Source organism: Miniopterus schreibersii (assembly GCF_964146895.1).
Source record: "Miniopterus schreibersii genome assembly, chromosome: 4".
NCBI classification, from domain to species: domain Eukaryota; kingdom Metazoa; phylum Chordata; class Mammalia; order Chiroptera; family Miniopteridae; genus Miniopterus; species Miniopterus schreibersii.
In genome coordinates, this window is record NC_138105.1 from 14,745,792 (window position 1) to 14,760,336 (window position 14,545).

The following is a 14,545-nucleotide window of genomic DNA, read 5'->3' on the forward strand; positions in this document are numbered from 1 at the left end:
TTAGTAGGGAGAGAAAATGTAAGTCTGCTCATGTCACCAAAGCAGGAGCGAAATTCTTAATCACTCAAGTCTGAGTGTTAAATATACAGATGACACTTATTTTCACTTTTGTGGGTTTTTTTGTATAGTCCAAATTTTTCTCCATAAATGTTACTTTTACAAAGAGCAAACAAATCATTTTAAAATATGATTACCTTGTCCAAAAAGACGCCTATGTCTTTGCCCCTCATCTACTTGCTGATGTTTGACATCCTAAAACTAGAGATTCATTCCTCTTCAATCCTGTAGAAAATACTTCCTTGAGAAGAAGATTGACAAAGCTCTATCAGTCACTCACACCTCAGTCTGAATAAGCTCATTAGCCCCTTCCCAGGAGCAAAGCCTGATGGGTCCAAAGGAAGATGAACAATAGGAGACCAGGGCACCTGAAAGGAAGGTGCTGTGCACTCGTCAAGGTTCACTCTGCCCGTGGGAACCTCGGACTTTTGTGTATTCCACCAACCCAGCAAGAAACTGACAGCAACTTAGTGACCTAAGCACTCTGCTCAAGGTCTTGGCATTGGGCAGTTGTATGACTGGTAACATGCTTAGAGTTTGTTTTTAAGCGGATTCTGATGGAGACCCCACCTCCCACTGCCCTGAACGTGTAATAATGAAGGCAGATCTGAGATACATGCCACAGGCTCCAGCATCTGAGCCTGCTGGTCTCCAAGTATTCACAGCAGCCTGGGCTGTTCCGAAGCACCTCCTCCTCGTAGGCACTCTCATCATTTACGCAATTCCACTGGGAAAATTCATTTTTGAGTAGGGTATTGTTCAAACAACCCAAATATTGGGCGCAGACGGCAGATTAAAGTAGAATTAGGCTACATCTAAAGAAAGAAAACACCCGACTACTTCTAACATTGTTATTGCCACTAATTACTACGACGGAAGGAGCATTTAGCGATCATCTGTGGTTCAGGCACTTTCTATGGTGAAATTACATGTTAAATCATTTTTATGTACTTATATAAATTAATGTTGTAAGCAACCCTTTAAGGTCAGTAATTTGTTTGCTTCACAGATTAGAAAGCTGAAATTTAAAGCTTCCCAATGACTTGCCCAACTTCCCACCGCTGGGAAGCACCACGCTGGAGTCCAGCCGCGGTCGTGCTCAACCCCGAGGTCCCACGCGCACCCCAAGTGCCCTGCTGTCCATCTAGATTTTCCGAAGAAAAAAAGAGGGAGACCCTCCCACTCCCCCACTGACACTGGCTTCACTGCTGCTCTCGCCCGCGACAGGAATGCGATGCTTAGGGCCACTCTCAAGAATAAAATGCATCGCTGTAGCCAAGCTCGCCGATTGCCACTCTCAATACTTTTTTATAAAATTCCCAATACTTTTAGATGACAGTAACTTTAAGTCAATCACAGTGTCTGATTCCCAGGTGATCCGTGCTTTCTAAAGCACTCAGGGAGCCCCAGAGTCACTCAGGATCCCCCGACATCCATCTCCATCCTGATACGGCCGTCACTTCACACACAAGTTTATTTCCACCATCTATCCTCAGAATCTTTGCAATCAAGTTATTTTAGACAACTGATGATAAAGGAGCATTCAAGTCTCCATTCTGGGTGATTTGAGGCCCTTATTTTATCTCTGGGCAGACTCTCCAGCATCCTGTAATCTTTTACATATAAATGACAGCCGGGGTTGAGTGGATTTTTGACTGCGTTTGACGAGCTCGCTGGCCCGAAAGACCTGTAGGCCGGGTGGGAAGGCTCATGCTGAAATGTCTAAATTACTTAAACACATATCCTCTCAGTCGGAAACGGGAGCTCTCGCCAGGCTTGTTGAATGCAGTTGGCCATTTTAGTAAAGGCTCGTTGCGAGGAGGGAGAAGATAACATTTTAAAGACCCCACAAACCATCTCACTGATCCATCTGCCGTCTCAGACGGGCACCCTCTGCTGTGGGTTTGACAGGACTGGGGAGAAGTCATAAGAAGACCGGGGACATCCAAAGGGAAAATATACTTATATTTATTGTATATCACATGGTAAATACAAACATATACAGGGTGGGGCAAAAGGAGGTTTACGGTTGTGAGTACGTGAAACACAGAATTTATTTTTGCATTATTAATTATTGTATTATTTTCCATCTGAACAACTGTACACCTATTTTTGCCCCACCCTGTGCATGTGTGTGCATGTGTGTGTGTGTGTGTACGCTCACATATGGGAATTTGGGAAATGACTCAGTGACTTTCAGAATAATGTCACTACTTAAGGAATATTTACAAGTACAAGGTATACGACAAGCACTTTAATGATAATGACAATAACTAACATTTATTAAGCATTCACTATGCACCAGGCTCACTGCCTCACACACACAACTGTAGAGAGATAATTCTCACAACAGCTCAGTGAGTTCACATTTTACAGGTAAGATAACAGACTCAGAGAGGCTGTAAAATGAACTCATTCAGATGTACATGATTAGCAAGTGGCAAAGTGAGATTATAAACACAGGTCTTTGGGCTTCCCAGAGGGACACTAGTCTATACATTATACAGAACATCCTTCCTAATGGTACCAGAATTTCTCAAGTTCTGACCTGACACCACCAATATCGGATTCACCTGGAGTACAAACTAAAGCACAATTCCTAGGCTCCATCACCGACTTTCCAAATTAGAGTCTCTGGAAGGCAGGCCCCAAAGACCTACATTGTTCATTTGCTCCATGGGTGACTTTTAAAGCACATGAACATTTGTGAGACAACGTGGCTAACAACGAGGCCCATGACAGTGAGAGTAACACAGTGGCAAGACCACGGTGTCCAAAGTCAGGTGACCTGGGTTTTAATCCCACCCTGCCAGTAAACTAGCTGTGTGGCTTTGGGCACGTCACTTCACCTATCTGGGACCGCATTATCCCATCTGTAAAGTGATGATGTCGGATCGCACGCCTGCTCTAACATCTTGCAAATATTTTCAATAAACCCTCACCATTCGAGAAATACTGGTTCCATTATGCTCTGCATCGATCAGTCTACTTACAAGTCCTGTTTGCAGGGCCAGCCACTGTGTTTCAGAGACTTTCGCTGTCTGGAGTAGGGGCTGCTAGGACCACAGCCAGGGAGACCTGTGACCTGGGAACAAGAGCACGTGGCCTTTTTCCTGCCACCAACACCCTTCTAGGGATAATTAAAGGGAGATGCAACGTGCCAGGGTTGAGGCACAGGGGTGGTTTTCTCTGACCAGCATATTTTCATGGAAAACAAGCAATATTTCCTGTTTGAGAAAGCAGGGGCTTTTACAACGGACAGCAACAGCTCTCTAATCTATTTCAGCCAAGAGGTAATCATTTCAAGTCTCCAAAACTATTCCCGCAAATCCAACAGCATGCATTTCATCTGTGGTCCACCCAACTGCACTGGCCTTTATAAGAGAAGTAAATATGTCCTCAGTGGCTGCTTTGTATTTGCGACTGACTGATCTGTTGGCAGAATCCGGCATCTGCATATGCAAATACGGGTTCAGGGGTACACCGTGGAATGCAGGGACACCTGTCATTTTGCAAGCAGGTTTTGGGAGCCTGGAAGAAAACATGGGCTTTATTGTCATCTGCAGCGGCTTGTCCGGTGCTTTCCACACCAACATGTTTACTAAATAAGTGTTTGGTATCTAGGTCCCAAAATAAACAGCTAATGAATATTCATTCATGGTGAAGCAATCTGAGAAAACCCCCAGAATAGAACCTGAGTGCAGACTCCCACTCCCCATCTGTAACCAGCAGGGTGACAGGACTGCATTGCCAGGAGCTAGGCATGGAGTCTTTCATTCAACAAACATCTATTCACTGCACATTATGTGCAAGCCAATGAGATAAACAATGGAAGTGCTTTTTTTATTTTTTAAATTTCAAGGAGGAGACATTACCTGAAAGTAGAGAATAACAGCTCAGAGTATTCGTTCAACAAATATTTGTTGAGTCCATATTTCGTGCGAGACACCGATACAGGCACTGGAGCTTCAAGCAATGACATTTTTAAAAAAGTGATAAAAATCATTTCCCCTACAGGGTTTATGTTTAGTTTGATGAAGACAGACAAAGAACAAATGAATATAAAATATACAGTATGCCAGATGGTGGTAAGTACTAGGCAAAAAATTAAAAAAAAAAAATAGAAAAGGGAATAAGGGTTACTGATGAAAGGAGATTGGTTTAAGTGAGGAACTCGGGAAAGTCTTACCAAGAAGAGAAGATCTGAATGTACATTCGATGGAGATAAGCCATGGGGGCGTCGGGGGGAAGATGTTCGAGGAAGAGAAAACTGTAAGTGCCATGTCGCTGCAGCAGGTGAGCGCCCAGCAAGTTGGAAGGACACGGCGGAGGCTGGTGTGGGTAACGCAGAGGGAATGAGTTTTAAGAAAGAAGTCAGAGGGTTAAGAGGATGCAGGTCATGTAAGGCATTGTAGCTACAAAAAGCCGTTCCCTTGGACTGAGTGAGAGGGAGGCACTGGGATTTAAGCAGAGGAATGACAGGATTGAGCTGGTATTTTTAAAACAATGGCATTAGCACCTGAGCTGAAGGACTACAGGGTGCAAGGGCAGAAGGAGGAAGCGCAGTGGGTGGTCTCCGCCGCGGACAGGTTAGTGAATGGCGGAGGCTTGAGTCGGGCAGGGATGGCTCAGGTGGGGGGAAGTGGTCGCATTTGGGATATTTTGAATGTGGACCTAATGTGATTTCTCGAACCATCTAATTTTCATTTTGAAATATAACACACATGCAGGAAAAAAAGGATTTTAAAAAAATGCTTTGGCCCAGCTGGGTGTGGCTCAGGGGTTGAGCATCAACCTAGGATCCAGGTTCGATTCCCGGTCAGGGCACAGGCCCGGGCTGCGGGCTCGATCCCCAGCAGGGGGTGTGCAGGAGGCAGCTGATCAATGACTCTCTCATCATTGATGTTTCTCTCTCTCTCCCCCTCTCTCTTCCTCTCTGTAAATAAATAAAGATAGATATATATATATATTTTAAAAAATTACCAAATAATGTAAAGCAAACACCACGTATCCACCACCCAGGTTAGGAGCCGAAACACTGCCGGGAGCCCAGCTGCTCCACACGCCCAGCACACCGGGGGAGAAAGCCGAGTATGCTAAGGAGAGGCATGGGAGATATAAAGAGGCCCGAGTCAGCCTTACAGGCATGAAAATGACAATATCCTAAATAAGGAATTCACTAGAGAGAGTGAACAGCAGACGAGACGTGACATTTCAGGATAAAAGACGAGTGAACTTTCCGAGACGATGTCTTTAATGAGTAGAAAGGAGCTGCGTTCCCGAGAAATATGATGAACACCTTCCACGGGAAGGGCCCGCTGTCCCCGAGGGCCCTGCATTCCCAGAGGACGTGTCCCCGTCACGGTAGGAAACGCAGGCTCCTAGTTACCGAGTGACAAGCTGGACTGGAACCGTTCGGGCTCAGCCCGGGCTCCAGTCACAGCAGCCACAAGTTCTACAGAGCGGGAGCAAATACTGCTGGATGTTTGTTAGAAACTTCCAGTCACCTAGATGATCAGGTAGACGAGTTACATGGTTTTGGCTACAGAGGAGCCCCTTTCTAGAGTGTCTTCTCCTGTGGCCAGCTGCAAAGGAACAGGTTCAATAGCAGGAATTGCTTTAATTTAAAAATACTCTGCAACAAAAAATTCTCCTCCAGGCTACTCTATCCAGTGGCAAGATAGGTGCTACAACAACCTAAAGAAAAGACCATGCACAGGATGCTTTTGAATCCAGAGTGATAGCTTTGTGATCAGAGCCTGCATCTGCCAGGGCAGCCACAGCGTTAGTAACGTGCGTGAGAAAACAGGGGGTAAGGGTCTGAGGCGTTTCATAGCATCCAGCTGTACAGAGAGAGGCGCCGCTACTAATCAGGCCCGATTCTTGAAATTCCCTTAACGCCGTACTGAAGATTTTGGATATTTTAGGTAAGAAGGTCCCCGTTACTGATCATTCAAAGGGCCAGAAAGGGCCGATTATCTTTACACGGGACACCAGCAGGCAATGTTGCCCTGGAGGAAGGAGAGGGATACCTTGAAGAATTTGGTCATGATCTTCTCCAAACTGTCTTCAAGAACGGGGGGGATGGCAGGAGCTATTCACGCGGTGGGTAAGGAAAACCGCACAGCTGAGCACTGAACCGGGAGCTACATCTCACCAGGCTTTGGGTCATGAGTGTGCATGTGTGTGTGTGTGTGTGTGTGTGTGATTGTGTGATACATAATGTCTATTGTACAGATACATGTATATGGGGTTTCTTTGTGATTTATGATATATTAGAGCCAAATTATTTGTTGGCTTATGGACATACTACTCTTTAACTTTTTCTCTCCTTTTTCCAATGTTTAAGTGATTTCCGATTTGGAAATGCATTTAACCACGTAAAAGATTAACTCTAAAGTTAATATCTGTGTCAATAACAGATAGTAATTTAATCTGGTATTGATCCTTTCACAAATAACAGAACTGAGAAACTTTTACATGGAATGGAAGATTATATAAAACAGATTTGAATAAAATCATCATGATTGCTTTATATTTTACTTGTATTTTTGTACAAACAAGATTGTGTAGGATATATTAAAGTCTCAGTTATTTAAGAGTCTTTCCAAGTTTTCATGAGTTTTAGAAGTGAGGCCTTTTAAGAAAATATCTGAAAATACATTGCATTGCCTTTTCTCTATTGATCAGCAAATAAAATATGGCCTGAAGAAAGTTGTATTATTGTGCAATTTGGAAATCATCTTGGGGCATGCTCTATAGAATTTCTAACCTCACTGCCCCTTGCAGAATTAAAGAAAATAATGATTCTTACTGGAATGTCCAGCAACTGTGCAGTGATTATATACCTTAGTCACAATGAAATGTCAAATTTGAAAGGCCTGGATTGAGATTTTATATGTCAGATATTACTTAGGGCTCTAATGGGCACCTCAAGAGTTTACAGAGAGAATGTTTTTAGAGAGAATTTCTGGTTCCACTATAGAATATACACATAAATAAAAAATTTGACAAAAGTGGATATAGTGTGTTTTAAAGTAATTATACTCTGAATTTATTTTTCATATTTTATAGATGATATGATTTAAATGAGTTATTGGAATGCTTAGTAAATGTATTTATTTTAAATGTTTTGGTTCTGTTACATTTTTTCATTAGGTTTTTAAAAAATTAAATTGGATAATAACTTGTAAAAAAAGATCAGTGAACTTGAAGATATAGCTTTAGAAATTATTCAGAATAAGAGAGAGAAAAAAGTGATCTGTGGGGCAATTTCATGTATCTTAATATATAAACACTTAGGATTACTCTCCCAAAGGAGAGGAAAGAAGGCAAAAATAAATGTATATTTGAAAAAAAAAATGGCTGAAAAGTTTGCAAAGTTGATGACAACTATAAGCCCACAGATCCAAGAAGCTCAATATGAAAGAATGAAAGAATCTTTGTTCCTCTGAACATAATTTTGCATTGGCTGATTTTAAGATTTTCTTCACTTATTTCAAGCAATTTTATTGCAACACGACTTGGTTTAGGTTTTTTCATATTTCTTCTTTTTACAAGTATTTAGCATAATTAATTTTTATAGTGATTAGAAGTTGAATTTTTAAAAAAATTATGTCTTTATTGATTTCAGAGAGAGGAAGGGAGAGGGAGAGAGGGAGACCGAAGCATCAGTGATGAGAGAGTCATTGATCGGCTGCCTCCTGCCCATCCCACTGGGGATCGAGTCCGCAACGCGGGCATGTGCCCCGACTGGGAATTGAACCGGGATCTCCTGGACCATAGGTTGATGCTCAACCACTGAGCCACGCCAGCCAGGCAGAGGTTGAATTTTGTCTCCCCAAAACTGATATGTCAAAGTCCTAACCTCCCAGTAACTCAGGACGTGACCTCTTTGGACATAAGGTCTTTACAGAGGTAATCAAGCTAAAACGAGGTCATTAGAGTGGGCCTTCCTCCAACATGCTGATCCTTATAAAAAAGAGAAATATGGACGCAGAGGTGGGTACGCACAGAAGGCAGGCAATGTGAAGACACACGGGGAGAATGCCGTGTAAATACAGAGGATTAGAGTGATGCATCCACAAGCCAAGGAATGCCAAAGACTGCCAAACAACCACCAGAGGTAAGAAGACCCAGGAAGGATTCTCCTGCACATTTCAAGGGTAGTATGGCCCTGATGCCACCTCTTTATTCTTAATGCCCCCAGGCGTTTGGCGTATCCCAGACCTCCTCAGTGCTCTGAGACAACTGAGGCTGAAGCCAGCTCAGGCAGCCCTGAGGGAAGTCAGATCGCTGACCGCTCTGTCCAGCTCTTTCCTCCCCCAGTGAGAAGCTGGGGGCTGGGGAGTTTCCTCCGGATCGTGAGGCACTATCCCGTGAGGGATTCTGGCAGGAGGCTGTCCTGAATGTTCCTACTGGGTCCGTGTGTCTGGTTTCACACTTCTCCAAGGTACAGCAGCCTCTCAACTAGCTTCTGGATTTTTCACGGAGGGACTCTCTCTGTGACTTGTTGAGTCAGGGCGTTTGTGGGCGGAAGGAGAGGCCAGGACTCATTGCTGTCATCCTCCAAGAGCCAACTAGTTCTCGAGCGGGTCTAAGTGAAGACCTAAGGAAATACTTAAGGCAACTATGCAATGTCCTAGATGTCCTGAGGAAGTATTAATAAGACTACTGGAGTACAGATTGTTATTGTCAACTGATTCCAATCCCCATCCCATGGAGGCCTGGGTAAAATTGGTTTCCAAACCTGTAACATGTGGGAAGTGCTGGGAAAGGGGTTAATAGGGCAGATTCATTGATTAAGTTCTAGTTGGCAAATACCCTTTGCAAAAATGCCTCTTTTCTCCCAAAAAAGGAGCCAGTGGCATGGTGGACCCAGCTGACACGAACTCCCCAGAACGGGTGGTGTGTTATCTCTTTCCAACCACTCTTTCAGTGACATTACACGGATACCTTGAAATCAGCCATGATGGGAGCATCACACCATGGAAATGGACACATTCTACAGATTAGGGCTTTTTTTCTTTTGAAAAATCAGTTGTTAAACGTTTACAAGTACAACCCTTGGAGGGTTTGGGGCCTAAAATGCATTGTGGGTATTGAGCAGGAGGCATCCTCCTTCTGGGTCCCAGAGAGTCAGACTCTGAAATGAAAATTTCTGTGTAGGAAGCTGTATTAACCATGTCTTTTATTTTCTATATTCGAATGCTTTTGTCATCTGCAGCCTTGCTGACACTGGAACGCCCAATTCCTAGAGATAGTAAACAACCTGTCCGCAAGCATGATTTTCAAATGCAGACCAAAACGCAGAATCCACCCCCCCAACCATCCATCCTAACCACACCAAGGCCAGGTACCAGATGACTAAGAGCAGCCTCTATGTCCCAGAGCCCTCTGGGACTATCACTAGCCAGCCAAATCCTGAACGTGCATACCCCGTGCCATGTGTTCCTCCCTTGGAAGTCATAGTAAAGGCCCCTGCTCACAGCTCCTTCCTCCCCCTCTGCCCCTGCCCCTGGTGCTTCCCAGGGTTGCCCCAGGGTGCGGTGTGCCCCCGCCTCTTGAGAACTTTTAACTATTTTTTCAGTGCCAATCATGTCCTGATTGTTGACTTCATCAAACCTAAATAATAGTAAAACCTTTATTAAAACAGAAGTTATTTGAAGAAGTTTCTCAAGATCTACATAGTTGAGGCAGATGTGGAAATAGGGTTGGGAGGAGAGAGCATTTACCTATGAATTAGTCTCAGGAAAGGCCTCAGAAATGTCAATCTCTGAGAAATGGAATGAGACTTCCAAGTGGTTCCCTTTGAGACAAGGGGCCCAGCTTTCATAACCCTGTATTGATCAGGGTAGGATGTGTCCTGACCCTACACAAGGGACCTGAACTTGGGCTTTGAAGAAGTTCTTTGGCCAAGAGCATTACCCAGAGAGGGACTCTGCCAAAATGCTGTGAGCCACCAATGTTCCCAGCAGTGTGGGGAGCTCCTGGGTTCTGAAAGAGGGCCGGGGAGATGCACCTCTGCACGTACCAAGTAACAGGAAGGTAAAGCCAACTGCCAGATGCTGTCTGGCCTCTTTGATTCACGAGCCTTCTCACAGAGTCAACATCACTGAAGAGAGTAAATGCTGTAGTTGAAAAGGTACTAAAAGTCCCTGGCAAAGGCAGTCAGATACGTCCCTTCAACCCTGGCAGAAAAATAAATGTAAAATAAATGAGCCATTTACAACTCTGCAAAACCCAACATACTGTGAAGATTTATCAGGTGGACCATGAAAACAATTGACCGTCTTTGAAAAAGCAATTAAAAACAAAAACTAGGGGGGAAAAAGCTTGTTGGATTTCTCTCTCTCTCCTCCCTCCCCACCTCCTTTATTTGCCTTTAGAGTTTCATATCATTTTGTTAAGGTGGTAATTGGTCCACGAGGATGGGGCAACTGACAAAGGCTGATTAAGTTCCCCCCATTCCAAGGACAGTGAGCACAGGGCATGGAGCCATGTGGATTCTGAGCGGCAGCAGGGTCATTCTGAGAAAATGTTCTGTTTGTTCCTAGCTGTTTTCTTTCCCGTAATGAGAGAACAGAGGCTGTGTAATCTACACCTACCATTCTTTCATTTCTAATAAGCAATGACAAAAACGAAATTTAAAAATTTTAAAGATATTGTGGTTGAACCACAGAGTCCTGTGGGTTATTCCACCAAATGGATAGGAAATGAACAGAGAATGGGTTTTATGCAAAGAAAGTTAGCAAATTTATACAGGAAAAGCAAATACCCAGAGATGTCACAACAATTTAAAGAGACCGCGGCAGGCGAGGAGAGGGAGCAGCGGGAAGCCAAGGCCTCCCTCCCGGCGCCCTGCGTTTCCCGGGCTGTCCCCTACATCCTACATCTGCTTTACATCTCCTTAGTGTGGGGTCTCAGCTAAAACAAACCTTCCTCGGCTGGATCAGGGAACCCTGCTAGAATCAATCACTGCAGCTTAGACTTTCTGTTCAGAGGGTGTATCATATTTCGTGTTTAAAGATACACATAGCTGTGATTGCTTAATGCCTCGCATATCCCACTAAACTAAGACGACAAAGGGTGAAAACATTGTTTATTACCATGTCCCCAGTGCCTAGCGCAGGGATGGGCATCAAGTAACTGGTTTGCTTTTCAGTGAAATGATGGCACCTTCCTGTGTGGCCCCCCAGGAGGTGGCTGGATTGGGAGCCACGTGGATATGAACCATCACCTAGAGAGCGATCGAGCACGTTCTGCGCGGCAACCTCACTCGCCTTTTTCTACCTGCGTCTCCCCATCTGACCCACAGGGCGCTGAAAGGGGCGGCCCCGAGCCCGAGCCCTGCCCTTGGCCTTGGCCTTGGCCTTCTTCCGGCTGCTTTCTGAGCCCGACATGCGTGCTCAGGGTAGGTTAATTATGCTTTTCCCCTCTGTCCGAGTGCTCTTGAGAAGGCCAGCTGCGAAGCCTGGCGAGTCTGGGAGATGAAACGCAGCCTGGGTACTGTGGGAGCCCCGTCAGGCCCGCTGCCAGCTCCCTGAATGTTGGCAGCGTTGGCACTGGGTCAGTGTCCGCGCAGCCCCCGGGAGGCCTCATCACCTCAGGTGGTCTTTCAGCAACAAATTCTTTTAAATAAAACGTAACGGATTCAGCCCCCCCCCCCCCTTTCCTTTCACTCCTGTGAGTAAATCCACTGACACTTCGGCCAACCCACCCTTCAGTGTCCTGCTCCGGTTGCAAGTCCGCTCCGTGAGAATGACTCTCAAATGCTGCTACTGACAGACGGGTGAGAAAAGAAACTGCCCTCTTCCCTCTGCTTTCCTCTGGAGCAATAAATCATCTGCCCGTCCAGGTGACGTCCACAGACAGTCCACTTAAAGCCGAGTTTCACGATTTAACAGATAGGCTGTTTCTTCAGCCCGTGTGCCACAGACAGCTAACTTTTTTCTTATTTCCAAACCGCCCAAGGGCCGACCGAATAAAGTCCTTAGGGCCTATGGCCTAGGGCTTCACGTGGTGGAACTTCCCCTCGCCTCCCACTTCCAGGAACACTGTCCCTTTCTGAATGAAACAGCGACACTGGAGGGAAGCAGGCTGCTGACTGCCTTGCGACCTGCCCACCCGGACAACCTGTTGTTTTAGGAAGAGATGGTGACCACTCCCACGCATTTGCCTTTTAATGTTCACAATGTCTGTTAAGTGAAATTTGATTTAAGATTGAAAGAGAGGCTTGAGTTTGCCCTTGAATCTCAGCTATTTTATTTTTTAAATCTTACTGTATCTATGGACTTGAAGGAAAAGTCATTTCTGCCGTTTAGCATGGAGGGGACTTTGTTTTGCGTTGCTGATAAACTATACACACAGCTTAAAGGATACGAGGAAGGCTTTACTTGAGGGATATTCTCAATAGGCATGTACAGCAAAATATATATTTTTGCTATTTGCCTAATCTTCTGCTTTTATGTGAAAACCCTTATTTTAATTTTCCCATTAATATCCAAAGCCTGGCTGTGCACAAAATCACACCATAGTAAGGGTGGCTTTTATGGTATTTAAATCCCATTTCCCTTCCTTTGTTACCCATTCATATTAGGGGAAAGTTTTCAAATTAAGTAAAATATAATGTTTTGCCATAAATGAGAAACAGAGATGCAAACCAAAGCAGTGTCACTTGCTACGGAGCCCTGTGTTCCGTTAGCAAACTGTAACTTCCCTTCACTGCTTTTGGGGATGAGAGAATTAAACTTGCCAAGAACACTATCATCCTATGTGCCAAGGAGGCGTCTTCCGATTTACTACACTTGTACTGGGCACCCCTTCTGCACTACATCTTAAATTTCATTCTCTGAGCTCAAAAATCTTCATCACTACGAAGGTCATTAATTTTAATTAAATGGAAATCTGTTTTTTACACTTGCAAGAAAACGGGGATTAGTCTCAATAACTTTCATTAAATAAATAGAGCATATTAAAATTTATAACACATTTCTAGATGGATCTAAAATGGTCTCATCAAAAACCTACTAGTTGACAAGGAGGGAGTGTCGCAGTGGGTTATGATAAAAGATGGACCCAGAACCCAGAAAAAGGGGGATCTGTTTGCTGAGCTAGTGTCTACAGTTGATTTCACTACAACATTATACTGTTACATTTCTATCATAACATTACAGTAGGGCGGTCAAGATAGCATCAGCTTTATAGGCTTTGGTTAAATAATTTATTGTACTTACAAAGCACTCATTCGAAACAGCACATGCTTTAGAAAGAAATGTTCTGGACCACAATTCTCTCTACCACTTATTAGCTCTCACTTCAGGGAACTAACATCAACTCTCTGAGCCTCGATCATCTTATCTTTAAAGTGGGGATAATTTCAACCTGCAGGGATGCTGAGAGATTGAACTGAAAGGATATAGGGACGGGGTACACACAGGCCTGGTGCATGTGAGTGCATAATCAATATAATCTGCTAACATTTTTTTCTGCAGTTGATTTCCCGGGGCTGCCCGGCTGTCAGAGTCTGAGGTCACTCAGGTGACCAGGTGGGGAGCTGGTGGTGGGATTCCTGTTGACTCCGCACCCTAGCACCTTGTACCTTCTCACTCTACGCTGCTCTTGGAGATATACACAAGAAAAACCGATCTGACAAACAGGGTTTTATTAATAACCAAACCCTTCAACTCCTTCCCCGCCTGCAGAGAATTAGCAGTACTATCACAAGCAGGACAAAAGGCGAGCATGTGATGGAGGAAGTCACTGCTAGAAGTAGGTGGGACACACTTGGCTAACCCTCCCTCCCTCCCTCCCTCCCTCCCTCCCTCCCTCTTTCTTTTATTCATCATGGGGAAATGATTTCCATAAAGGGCCCAGTGGCACTTCTGGTTCGGTCTCCTTGCCCAGGACTTTGAACGTAGACTGTTTTTAAGGTTTGCTCCTGAGTGTGTTTCCTTACTTTCAACCCTTGTCCTAGATTTTACCACGTAGGACCCTGGCCTCATTCCTAAGGACATTTCTCCCGTGGCACAGTGCCCTCCTCTGGCTTGCATCCCAGCTCTCCACCTGCCCACCCGGCGCTGTTACTGTGTGTCACAGGCTCTTCCCATTCCCCACAGCCCGGCCTGACTTCACGATCTCCCCCACAAACTGGTCGCCTCCTTTCCTGCCTCATGAGCACTGCCCCATATTAAAACAAACAACACACCTGCTCTGATTGTAATAACATATTTACAGCCCCCAGGAACCACATGCTGTTTAGTTCTGGGCCCGAATATATTTCCCAGTGGCTGTTGGGGTCAGTATGTGATAATGTTTGAAAGCAGGGACTGTGGCATCCGATTGCCTGAGTTCAGACCCCACTACTTCTTATCAGAACTGTAGGATTAGGCAGCTAGTTCATCTCTTTGAGTTTCAGGTTCTAAGAATATAAAACTGAAAAAGTAATGTTAGTTTTCTTTAGATATCCTAGTGAGAACTAATTAAGTTA

The 14,545-nt window shown here is 44.6% G+C and overlaps 1 pseudogene across 1 annotated transcript in view; it reads left to right on the forward strand.

Moving 5' to 3' along the window:
* The first annotated feature begins 4,308 nt into the window (after positions 1-4,308).
* Positions 4,309-14,545, forward strand: part of LOC308555640 (mitochondrial inner membrane protease subunit 1 pseudogene) — a 49,357-nt pseudogene continuing 39,120 nt past the window's right edge. Inside the window, exon 1 of the transcript in view lies at positions 4,309-4,398. The product of the transcript in view is annotated as a mitochondrial inner membrane protease subunit 1 pseudogene (transcript). The remainder of the gene's footprint in view (positions 4,399-14,545) is intronic.